The following is a 13,873-nucleotide window of genomic DNA, read 5'->3' on the forward strand; positions in this document are numbered from 1 at the left end:
GTGATTTGTCCTAGCGAGTAAGTCATGCATGTGTGCTAGGCAGAAGGAAGACAGCATGGAGCTAGAAATGGAGGATGTATGGGCACAAACATAGCTGTCTTCATAACCAAACCCAAGGAGTTAAGAAGGGAAAGGCAGGCACCTTCTCTCTGTGCAAGTGGAGGTGAGGGGCTTGGGAGCCTCAGCTGTTGTCCTCTGTAGGTCAGTGGCTCCATCTCCAGGAGCATCAGTGGTGGTTAGGTTAGCCCTAGCTGCCTTAGGTGAGCCACCCTTGTTGCTGGAGATGCAGGGCTGTGGTGAGAGAGAAAGCTTCTCTGTCCCTAGAGAGGTGCCATAGAAACCTCTCTGGGAGTGCAGCTGCTCCTCTACAGAGTTGCACAACAGGACCATAGAGGTTCATTGCAGGCCAGTGCAGTTTGACAAACATATATAAGCATCTCTTACAGGCTAGGGCCACTAAAGGATTATAACAATAAATATGTTTTAAGATAGTGCTTCTTATGAGGGAGGAAGGCATATCCCACACATGCAACCTTGCTGAGCAATCAACACCTGTTAGCACTGCCAGGGTAGGTGCTGCACTGAGTGTAGGATAGCAAAGAACATAACATATGCCTGCCACCAGGAGCAGCAGTCCCGGTGGCAGCCCACTGCATGGTTTGCAGGTTTGGGGGTCACCAAGAGAGACATGATTCACACAGGCATTTTTTCACACAGAGGACAGACAGACCAAGATCAGGTTCAGTCATGAGTACTGGTCCCCCATGTGAATCTCACCCTACAGCCAAGGCAGGGAGATGATCTATATGTACCCCTCTTGTGCTGCAGGCAAAGGACCTCATTTTTTCCCACCAGGAACAGATGTAACAGCGGGGTTGGCACACTGCTATACGATGCACACACTTAAGCAGAACAGAGGGGTACACATCAAACCCGGAACAGGATAAGATTCTCCCAAACAAGATAATAAGCTCAGCAGAGGCAATGGAGTCTCCTTATTTCCATGTAAGGGAATGTTCTAGGCCCCAGCACCCTTACACAGCCAGCAAGGGTTGAGTAAGCTGAGTGTGATTGCCTTCCTGACATCCCCCACACTCCAGAGTGGTAAGTTGCTGAAGCAGGATATATGTGAAAGACTATCTGTTGTATTCATAATGTGAACAACAGAAAATGAAGCTCAATGTAAGTTTCTTAGCTGGTAAGGACATAAACCAAATGCAGTGGTGCTCAAGGGTGGCAGTCTATTTAAAGCTGGAAGGGAGATTGTCTTGTGCAAGAATCTAATAAATAAACCAGTGTAAGACAGGTTGAGATCAGTACAGTCACTGCTATCAGGAAAGATGTACAATTATTAAGAAGTCACCTTTTTTTATAGTGATTTTTAACAATTTTCTGAAGATAATACTCATAAGGAAAAAAATCCATGCACTAAGTATAAGCAATTTTGATGAGTTTATAAGAATAATTGTAAACCCTCTCTAGTCTTCAAACACATCTGCAACCTCAAGAACTTTATAACTAGCTGGGGATCTATCCCTGAAAGAGAAGGGGGGAAATGAGACAAGAGACAACCTGTCAGGAGAATTCGAGCCCAGAACTCCAGTCCCTGTGGTGTCCAATAAGTCCTTGATTCCAGAGATCTTTTCTTGATTCTGTGAACTACTCAGTAGCCTTTCAATAAATGCCATTTGGGGCTTTAACTAGTTTGCATTGGGTTTCTTTTCCTGTCTTTCAAACACATACTCAAGATAAGCCTTTTAATCAAATGTCTTCATAGATAATCCTGTTCATTCTGAAGGGGGAGTTACGACATTGAAATCCTAGTTCTGGTGTGCTCCTTCCTGCTTATAGATCCTTACAAGTCATCCAACCTGTCTGACAAAGTCTGCTGGCTGGGGAGAAGTTCACTCTGTTTTCCCCAGATCTGTAATTCTATCAGGGGAAGCCTTATCTACATATTTAGTTAAGAAATGCTGAAATTCCAGGATGGGCCACTTGGAGACTTATTTGGATAAGGACCCACTGCAGACTGGGAGAAATTATCAAGAGGACCTGGAATCAGATAGTTAGGTCTTAGGACACTTGGATTAGATACCAAACTGAAGGGGGATCTCTGTCTGCTTCTTAAGAGGACTCAGGAGAGCCAAAAACTCACACGGCAGGTCAGGATTTATTAAGGTAAGGTAAGGCCCCAGGACCTGGTTGGTTAATAGACCAGGGAGAAAGATGCTTGTTCAGTGTGAAGCTGTGTAGCTTCTTGCAGAGGTCCTTTATCAAATCAAAAGGGGTTGGTCTCAACCATCCTCCAGGATCTCTGTCATGATCTCCATCTCTCCAGAAGTTCTATATGTCCCTCCTCAGTCCCTCAATGACCTTTTAATATCAGAGAACCACTGTGATGGTTTTTTCCTCCTTAGCCCAGTATATTTTGCCTGTTATAGAGTATTACGTAAATGGATTCATACAATATGATCTCTTCTGTGACTGATGTCTTTCACTCAATAATATCCATAACATTCATTCACACACTTATCAGCTCACCTCGTTTTATTGCTAAGTGGGACTCCGTTGTAGAATATAGCCCAGTTTACTTATCCATTCATTGCTGGTGGGCATTTGGGTTGTTTGCACTAACTGACTATTGGTTTTGGTTTTTTTTTTTGAGATTTTGTTTATTTGACAGAGAGAGAAATAGAGGGAGCACAAGTGGGGGGGCAGGCAGAGGGAGAGGGAGAAGCAGGCTCCCCGCTGAGCAGAGAGCCCCACAACCACGACGTAGGGCTTGATCCCAGGACCCTGAGATCATGACCTGAGCTGAAGGCAGACACTTCACTGACTGAGCCACCCAGATGCCCCACTGACTGACTATTGTAAACTAGGTTGCTATGACCAAGTCATTTTGATCGTACATATTTCATTTCTTTTGAATAAATAGAAGGAGTGCTGGGTGAAGATATGTAACTTTGCATATATAAACATATGTTTACATATATTTATATATATCAAAACTTTTCCAAAGTAGTTATACCATTGTCCATCCCCACTAGCAGTGTGTGAGTGCCACTTCTTCCCCACATTTGGTATCGTCATTCTCTTTCATAGCCTTCCAGTAGGTATGTAGGCTTATCTAATTGTGGTTTTAATCTGCCAATCCCAAATGACAAATGATGTTAGGCACATTTTCATGTATTTGGTCCATATATCTTTCTTTACAAAGTGTCTGTTTTATTTTTTTGTCCATTTAAAAAATTGGGCCATTTGCTGCCCCCCCGCCCCCGTTTTAATGAGGTATGATCAGCATGGTGTAAATGTAAAGTATACAGCATCACTACTTCACTTAGATAGCTATGAAGTGATAACCACAATAAGTTTAGTTAGCATCCATCATCTCATATAGATCCAAAAGGAAAAAGAAAAAATGTTTTTTACTTATGATAAGAATTCTTAGGATGTATTCTCATAGCAACTTCAAATATACCAAACAGCAGTGTGAACTATAGAAATCATGTTATAATTCCATCCCCAGGACTTATATTAACTGTATAAGTGGAAGTTTGTGCCTTTTGACCACCTTGCTCCAATTCTCCTTCCTCTCCACCCTCTGCCTCCAGTAACCACAAATCTGATCTTTTTTTTCTGTAAGTTTGAGGTTTGGTTTTCGTTTTTGTTTTTTTAGATTCCACATATAACTGAGATCACATAGTATTTGTCTTGCTTGTTTGACACTTTATTCCACTATAGGTATGCTAGATATAAGTCCTTTGAAAACATATTCCCCAGTCCGTAGCTTGTCTTTTCATTTTCTTAACCTTTTGATGACCATAATTGTTTCAATCTAATGAAGTCTTAACCACCAGTATTTTTTTTTTATGGTTATTGTTTTCTGTGTCCTGTCTACATACTTACTTCCCGGTCATGAAGATATTATCCTGTATTCCCTACTAAAAATATCATTGTTTTAGTTCTTATATTTAGGTTTACAATCAACTTCAATTAAACTTTTGGGTATAGCAAAAAGCATAATTCAAAGTTAATCTTTTTTGGGCACCTGGCTGGCTCAGTCAGTTAAGCATCTGCCTTCAGCTTAGGCCATGATCCCAGGGTCTTAGGATTGAGCCCCACATCCAGGCTCCCTGATCCATGGGGAGCCTGTTTCTCCCTCTCCCTCTGCCTGCGGCTCACCCTGCTTGGGCTCACTTGCTCTGTCAAATAAATAAAATCTTAAAAAAACAAAGTTACTCTTTTTTTCTTCTATATGGATATCTAGTTGTGCCAGCATCATTTGCTGAACAAACTTTCCTTTTTCTGTTGAATTTACTTGGCATCTTTGTTTAAAATCAGCTGACTATATAAGTACGCATCTCTCTGTGGACTCTGTTCCATTGATCTCTTTGTCTATGCTTGGGTGTGATTAGTGTGGCTTTGTGAGTCTTGAAGTCAGGTAGTATAAGTCTTCTAGATTTGTTCTTCTTTTCTAAGATTGTTTTGGCACTCTAGCTCTCCTGCATTTTCATATAAATTTTAGAGTGGACCTGTCATTTTCTGTTTTTAAAAAACAGCCTGCTGGTATTATCACTGAGTCTGCATTGGCTCTATAAATCAGTATGGGAAGAAGTGACATCTTAATGCTATTGAGTTTCTGCTCCATGAACATGATATATCTCTCTAATGTTTAGAATTTCTTTAACTTCTCCAAGTCGTGTTTTATAACTCTCAACGTGGATATTCTGTGCATCTCTTATTAAATTTATTCCTGAGTATTTTGTTTATTTTTAACACGACTGCAAATGGATTGAAAATTTTCCCAGTTATTTGCTGCTAGCATATAGAAATATAATTGATTTTTTTACCATGTTGACCTTGTATGTTGAGACTTTGCTACACTTATGTTTTAACTGTAGTAGTTTTTGTTTCCATTCCTTAGGGCTTTCTACGTGAATAATCATGTTGCCTGCAAATAGAGATGCTTTACTTGTCCTTTTCTGGTGTTTGTGTCTTTTCTTTCTTCCTCTTGTCCTTTTGCACTCTTTAGGGCCCTGCTACAATGCTCAATACAAGTGGTAGGAGCAGATATCTCTGCCTTGTTCCCACCTTAGTGACAAAGTGTTCAGAGTTCAGCTGATTTGATGTTAGCTGTAGGTTTTTCAGAGACGTCATTCATCAGATTGATGAAATTCCCTTCTATTCCCAGTTTTCAGGAAATTTTTTTTTTATCACAAATGATGTTGAATTTTGCTAACTGCTTTTTCTTTTCTTTTCTTTTTTTAAGATTTTATTCATTTATTCATGAAAGACAGAGAGAGAGAGAGAGAGGCAGAGACACAGACAGAGGGAGAAGCAGGCTCCATGCAGAGAGCCTGAAATGGGACTTGATTCCAGGTCTCCAGGATCACGCCCTGGGCTGAAGGTGGCGCTAAACCGCTGAGCCACCTGGGCTGCACGTTAACTGCTTTTTCCTCATCTACTGAGATAATCATTTGTGTTTCTCTTTTATTCTGTTAGCATGATGGAGCACAATGATTTCAAATGTTAAACTAACCTGTATTCCTAGAATGAACCCCACTTTGTCATTATATATTATCTTTTATATTGCTGGGTTTGATGTGTTAACATTTTTAGCATTTTTGCATTTGTGCATGAGGAATTTTAGTTTTAGTCTATAGTTTTTAGTCTATAGTTTTCTTATAATAAGGGCTATGCTTTTTATGGATCAGTAATATGAGCCTGTGGGGAAATATATTGAGATTGGTGTCCTTTTTGGTGATTCTCACATTACACCAGTAGACCAATTGCCTACTCTATTCTAAGACATGATATATACGTGTGTAGGATTTATTTAAACATTGCCATAAAAATATAGTTGGTATAGATTATTTCAGTGGCTCAGTGCAATTGAGTGCACAGATTTGATAAACTGGGCATACAAATGTCACTAAATTGGCAAAAGAAAGGATTCACCCACATACATTTTTAAATATATATACCAGTGGGGGAGGCTTGGTTTTTTTTTTTACCATTTCATTACCATTTCCTTGCATTTAGATTTATAAATTTCAAGATGAGGAAATCCAATTTCTTGGTATTGGAAGAGAAAGTTTTGGGGTCATCTCATTTAATCTTTATGCAGAGAAGCACCTAAACTATTGGCAAATTCTGGCTGGCAGGTCCTCACTAATAACAAGTCTGGATGGGGTTTGGGTTTTTGTTTTGCTTTGTTTTGTTTTGTTTCTTGACAGTTCTTTGGCTTAGCTCTCATTTGAGGACATTCTTTTAAAGGTCACTATCCCAGACCGCTATTTTAACTGGGGAAAAAATACTTATATCTGGCTGAGAACTACCAGAAGAATAAGAACAAACAAATGGGTGAAAAAGAGACAAGATAAGTGTCTCATGTTATTTTCAGATGTGAACACAGTGGGAAGAATATGGCATTAATGTGTTAAAACACACACATTTGACAAAATCGACACAAAACCTCTGAAGAGGGCATTGCCTTCCAAGACAAAAAGCATCCTTGTAAGGACAATTTTGAAATCAGAGCTATGGATGAATACATGCGTACAAGGCTGTGGTTTGAGGATATTATTATAATGGAAAATTGTCTACCAGTAGCAGAACTGTATATGTACAGAGCTATGCAATAGAATACAAGGCAACCACTGGAAGTCCTGTTCATGAGATATACGATATGCCCTGTCATAGGAAATACCCACGGTAAGATTTAACTAAAATACACAGATACACATACATCCAATTATGGTGGGCTCATGGAAAAAACAATGAATTAAAAGTATTGAAAGAGAACAATCTTCAGACACTAGATAAATGCACAGAACAAACACTGGAATAAAGTTATTAAACTGGCAATGGGATTATCTCTGTGTAAGAAAATATTCGATTTGGTTTCTCTTCTTCTAGTTTTCTGTGCTTTTGAATTCTTCCTTAAAACCCACATTATTTTCTAAGCAGAACAAATATAGAAAAATAGATTTTTTAAGAACTTGCTTTGGGAAGTGTGTCACATGTCATACAGGATATAAGAGAATAATTTTCCACTCAGCTCTAGAGATGTACTTGCGAAATTGCCAGGGATTAAAATAAAAGGATAGCCCTATCTCACTACAGAAAACTTACATGGCCTCTTAGTATTTTGACGATAGTTCCCTTGAGCCGAGTTGGGTGTCTAAAGGCAGGTTCAGGCAGCCACATCCTAACAGGTTGACCACTCTCATTTCTGGCACATCAGGCTGCCAGCTTCCTCACTTCCAGTCCTCTGAACACCACGAGCTGGAAGTTTCCCAGCTGTGCCACCGTGTTGGTAGCTTTGTAAGCAGGATGCTGTGCAGTAGACCTATGTCCCTGATAAATGCTGGGTACTGGTTTGCACACAGGCCAGGTATGCACTAGACAATCAATTCATTCTGAAGTCAGCAAATATACATAATTGATCCTGCTATCTAGACACACAGTAGTGAGAAAAACACAAGGAGGGCTTGGCGATGGAAGCCTGGATTTGAGTCTCTGCATGACACTGGGCAAATCTCTAACTGCCCAGGACTCATTCATTCATCAGTGAATGAGTAAATGACATTTTCCCTGCCTGTGTGTCAGAACTATTGTGAATGTCAAAAAGCATTTGTGTGTTATCAACAAACTGATCCTAAATTTTATACAGAAAGGCAAAACAAAACAAAACAGAATAGCCAATGCAATATTGAAAGAGAAGAACATAGAAGACTGACACTACCCGATTTCAAGGCTTCCTAAAAAACTAAGTGATTGGGATGCCTGGGTGGCTCAGCAGGGTTGAGCATCTGCCTTCTGCTCAGGGTGTGATCCCAGGGTCTGGGGATCAAGTTCTTCATCGCTTCCTCTGCCTATGTCTTTGCCTCTCTCTTTGTGTCTCTCATGAACAAATAAATAGAAATCTTAAAAAAATAAAAAAACTAAGTCATTAAGACAGCGTAGTATTGGCAAAAGAATAGACAAATGAATCAATGAAACAGGATAGAGAACCCAGAAACACACTCATACAATATAGTCAACTACTCTTTGACAAAGGAGCAAAGGTAATAAAATGGAGAAAGGACAGTTTTTTCAACAAATGGTGCTAGAACAACTGGACATCCACATGCAAAAAAATAAAAGAATTCTAACACAGACCTCACATCTTTCACAAAACGTAACTCAAAATGGATCATAGTTGTAATGTCAATGTAAAATGCAAAACTATAAATTATAGCTCCTAGAAGATACCTTAGGATAAAATCCAGATGACCTTAGGTTTGGCAATGACTTTTTAGATAGAACAACAAAGGAATAATGCATGAAAATAAATTGGTATGTTATACTTTATTAAAATGCAAAACTTCTGGGGTGCCTGGGTGGTTCAGTTGGTTAAGCATCTGCCTTCTGTGCAGGTCATGATCCCAGGGTCCTGGGATCCAGCCCCGAGTTGGGCTCCCTGATCAATGGGGAGTCTGCTTCTCCCTGCCCCTCTGCCCCTCCCTCTGTGCTTGTGCTCCCTCTCTCAAATAAACAAAACTTTAAAAAATTTAAAACTTCTGCTCTATGAAAGACACTTCTAAGAAAATGAAAAGACAAGCTTCAGACTGGGAGAAAATATTTGCAATACACAAATCTAATGAAGGACTATAACCTAATCTAAAATATACAAAGAACTCCTAAAACTCAATAATAAGAAAACAACTCAATTTAAAAATGGATAAAAGATCTAAACAGACACCTCACCAGAGAAGATACACAGAATGGCCATAAGCATCTGAAAAGGTGCTCAACATCATATTTCAGTAAGAATTTGCAAATTGAAACAATAAGGAGATACAGCAACACACTTATTAGAATGGCCAAAATCCAAAACACTGACAACGTCAAATGCTGGTGAAGATGTGGAGTGATAGGAATTCTCATTTATTGCTGGCAGGAATGCAAAATGGTACAGCCACATTGGAAGATATTTTGGCAGTTTCTTACAAAATTAAACATCATATAATCCAGCAATCGTGCTCCTTCAAAAGCATTGAAAACATATGTCCACACAAAAACTTGCACATAAGTGTATAGAAGCTTTATTTATAATTGTCAAAACTTGAAAGCAACCAAAAGGTCTTTAATTAGGTAGATGGACAAGCAAACTGTGTTATCTCCAGAAAACGAAATATTATTCAGTGATGAAAAGAAATTAGCTTTAAAAAATGAGCTATCAAGCCATGAAATGATATGAAGAAACTCGAATGCATATTGGTAAGTGAAAGAAGCCAGTCTGAAAAGGCTGCATACTTTTAAATTCCAACTATATGACATTCTGGAAAAGGAAAAATTAGAGAAAGTAAAAAGATCAGTGGTTACCAGTAGTTAAGAAGGAGAGAGATTTATAGGTAGAGAACACAGGGGACTTTTAGGCCAGTGAAACTATTATGTTGCTATAATGGTGGATACATATGATTATACATTTGTCAAAAATCCATAGACCATAGACTAGTGTGAGATAAGATAATAGAAAAATATACCTTTGTTTCTGCCTCCTGTTTCTGGCATAGTATTTCCAAAACCTTTGTAATTTCCCAAGTAGTAAGAGCGCCAGGAACATCTTTTGTCCTCTTGAGGCTACTCTGGGTGGGCTGCTGGAGGGCTCCTGGACGGGGGTAGTCACCAGAAAGACTAAGCCATGATTAGAAGCTTGGAACTTTCAGCCCCAACTCTACCCTGACCCTCCAGAGAGGGGAGAGATACTGAAAATGGAGTTACAATTGATCTGGACTGTATGAGGAAGCCTCTGTACAAATCCCAATTCAGAGTTCGAGAAGCTTCCAGGTCAGTGATCCATCCATACCCCAGGAGGGTGAGGCACCCCAACTCCACAGAAACAGAAGCTCCTATGCTCAGGACCTTGCCCTATGTATCTCTTCATTTGAATCTTCATCTGTTTCCTTTATCATATCCTTTAATAAACTGGTAAATTTAAGTGTTTCCCTGAGTTCTGTGGGCCATTTTAGCAGAAATATTGCACCTGAGAAGGGGGTTATGGGAATCACTAATCTGTAGCCAAGCCAGACAGAAGTTGTGAATAACCTGGGGACCTACTTGTTGCAGTGGCATCTGAGCAATCTCATGGGACTGAGCCCTTGCCCTGGGGGATCTGATGCAATCTCCAGGTAGATAAGTATCAGAATTGAGTGAAATTGTAGGATATCCAGCTGGTGTCATGGAGAATTGCTTGGTGTGGGGAGAAACCCCAACCCACTTGGTGACCAGAAGTGTCAGTAGTGAAGTATCCTGTGTGAAAGGAGACAGTAAAGGGAGGAGGAAGGGAACTGTGGGTTTTTCCAATACAAAGGTATTACACAAAGATTGAACTTCATGTAAATTCTGGCTTTTAATTTAATAATAATGCATCAGTATTGGTTCATGTGTAATAAATATATCACACTCTGCAAGATATTGTAATAGGGAAAACTGCAGGAGTGGGGGGTATGTAGGGGCACATGGGAACTGTGCTTTCTGTTCAATTTTCTGTAAACCTAACACTGTTCTCAAAAATAAAGTCTATTGTTAAAAAAAAAAGTATGCATGAAAGCCATTTCTAAGTAAAGCACTACATGAGGATAAAGTGATTGCAAGTAACAGAAGACCCATTAAAAATAACTTAAACCAGTGGTTTCAGATATTTTTGTATTGTACATGCCAAACAGTAAAAATGTTTGAGAATGCACTCAACAATTTATATGATAAATGTATTTATATATAAAGTATATATAGAATTGTACCAATATACCTGTATATTCTGTAACTATATACAAAAATAGAATTTTAACAATATAAGTAGAAAAACAATCTTTTTAAAAATTACTATATTTTATTGCTGGTATTTTGAGCAGAGTACTCTTATTATTTTCAAAACTTGTAAGATATTATTTTGAAATTTTTGCAAAACTCAATTTGGAGGTCTCATTTTAAGTTTTTTTGTCTTTATCTTAGATTTTAGTGGTTGTTGGAGTAGAAGGTGATCCCTTACAAATATTCACAGAAGTTCATAAATGACTCTGCTTCCTAAAGCATGATATCCTATTTCAATCCATACCTAAATTGTAAAACCGGACAATATATTACAAACTTTCCTAATGAAAATCTTTGTTCTTGAATACTAATTCAAATTTTAGTTTTTATTTTTAACGATGGGTCCAAAAATCTACCAAAATGTTTCTTTAAAATTTTTTTATACAAAATAATTTTTTTTACTTTAAATTCAATTTCCCAGCCTTTAATATAACACCCAGTGCTTTTATTTTTTTTTAAAGTTTCATAACTTTAGGAGCACTTGGGTGGCTTAGTCAGTTAAGCAATAAATCTTAGTTTCAGCTCAGGTCATTATCTAATGGGTAGTAGGATCAAGCTCAGGGGCTCAGTGCTCAGAGGGGAGTCTGCTTGAAGATTCTCTCCCTCTGCCCCTTTCCCTATTCACATGCACACTTGCTTGCTCAGTTGCTTGCTCAGTCTCTCTCTCTAAAATAAATAAATAAGAGTTGGATAACTTTATGTTCTTTTGGGTGATGACACTGACATAATTTTTAGCAACAAAATAAGTAATAATGAAAGCATTTTCAAAGATAGATTTTAAAAATATTCTCTCAAAGTTTTGAAAAAATTCTTTTAGGATAATATAATCCTTGAATCCGCCTAATTTGGCACATATAAATTGTAATTTGAGACAGGCAGGAACTGAAAGAATATGTGACCTCCAAACCAGCTCTGCAAGAAATTTTAAGGGGGACTCTTAACATTCCCCTTTAAGAAGTTCAGTGGAACAATCGACAAATTGTAATTTGTTACAATATGCTGAATGCAAACCAAAAAACTGAGGGAAGCATCATTTTGGTTTGTAGAATTCCCACTTGTCTCCAGGGTCTCTGGATAGCATCCCATCCTCATCCCATAATATTCAAAGGTAGATAAGAAACTGGTTTCTCCTTCTCCATTTCTTTTGCAAGTGCGGAAATCCCTCCCAGAAGCCTCCATGTCAATTTCTCCTCATCTCTCATTGGCCAGATTACACCAAATATTCCCACTGCTTAAACCAAGGACGCATGGAGGAGACAAGGAGGATGAGATCATAGGCTAATCATGATTTATCTTCTAGGCTCAGAAGGACCCACACAAGGAAAGGAATGATTCTGTTAGCAATGAAGAAAAAAAGGAATGCTGTTGGGTAGGGAACCAACAATGGCTGCCACACGAGTGATGCAAAAATGATACGATTACAGAGGGAACGCATGTGTTAACAAATATGAATAGCAATCAGGTACTGAAGGAAAATATACTGGGTTTTGCATGAAATTATGGGATCTTTTTTTTTCCCATGTTCATTAAAATATGTCAGGTGAGATGTGTGGTTATTTCAAGAATAAGCATTTTTGGGGAATAATCTCTAAACACTGTCACATTGCATTTAAAAATTCAGAGGTTCCTTTGAAATTAAGTACTGTGCTTCCTACCTGTCACTAAAAAAAAAAAATAAAACATAAAAAATAAAAAACAAAAACCAGGGGCAGCCCCAGTGGCTCAGTGGTTTAGCGCCACCCTCAGCCCAGGTCGTGATCCTGGAGACCCGGGATTGAGTCCCATGTTGGGCTCCCCGCATGGAGCCTGCTTCTCCCTCTGCCTGTGTCTCTGCTTCTCTCTCTGTATCTCTCATGAATAAATAAATAAAATCTTCTTTTAAAAACCCAGAATAACAAAACAACAAAACCAGGCTGGTCATGAATTTTGCCACGTTAGCCCTTATGTTATTGATCAAGTCTTGTTTATAGACTGCTGTTTGCTACCAAAGCAAAATATTTAACTAGAAAATGCTGTTAATGTCAGATATTAGTGGCCATTACCAAAATAAACTACGTTTCTTTCTACAAGTGTGATCCATGTATAGATGACCTCAAACCTGGGGTAGTCACCCCCAAAGAGTGATATCTAATATCATTCTGTGATGCCTAAATCTCTACTTCTGGGGGGAGAGCCAGAGGAGGCCTGTGGTACCAGTTCAGAAGGGAGCTATCATGGTCAGAATGGCTCCCCACCTAACCAGATCTCAGAACCCCTTGTATCTGTGTCAGAACTGCTCCCTGCAGGTGATCTGGTGGCTCCAGTTACCTGGACTATCCCTGAGTGAGCTCTGGCTGACAAGTCAACTAAATTCTCCCTTGCAGGGCCCTCAGACTTGATGAAGTCCAGACATCCTAAGTAACCCATCCATGGGATTTGTATATCTCAAACATGAAATGAGATTTCTTCACTTTCCCCCATAATCATAGGTCCTGGCTATAAATATTTATGATTTGTAGCTATTTGGAAGATAGGAAATTGTTTTAAATTATGTTAAAGTGTTTGGGGAATTAAAATTATCCCAAAGCCTCACAAATGAGTGCAGTGGCTCTGTCTTCACTTCTGTTTAATGACCTAGTAAAGGTGGCCACCTGCCCACAGAGTTGGCTTTCTCTACTGCACCCTGGTTTTCAGGTTCAGGGACTACAGAACACCTAAGTCTTTTCATGCCTCTGTGTAGGTATGGCTCTAGAACGGATCTGTGTAGTAAATATCTGCAATCTTCTGGAGCTTTCCTGGGAAGACATTTGTTGTGGGGGTTGCATCTCAAGGGACCATCTGAGAGTGAAGTTCTACCTGAAGAGGTTTAGAAAGGGAACATCTGGGGGTACAGTCTGAGCCATTACCATTGAGGGGATAGGAAGAGCAGCAAGTTGGAAAAAGATGATGAGACGCCTGGGTCATTGCTATAAAATGCATTGATATGTTTACAACTTAACTTTTTTGGTTGCTAGAGGCATGGAATAAAAGTGCATTT

The sequence above is a fragment of the Canis lupus genome, chromosome 5, assembly GCF_011100685.1.
Source record: "Canis lupus familiaris isolate Mischka breed German Shepherd chromosome 5, alternate assembly UU_Cfam_GSD_1.0, whole genome shotgun sequence".
Classification (NCBI taxonomy): domain Eukaryota; kingdom Metazoa; phylum Chordata; class Mammalia; order Carnivora; family Canidae; genus Canis; species Canis lupus.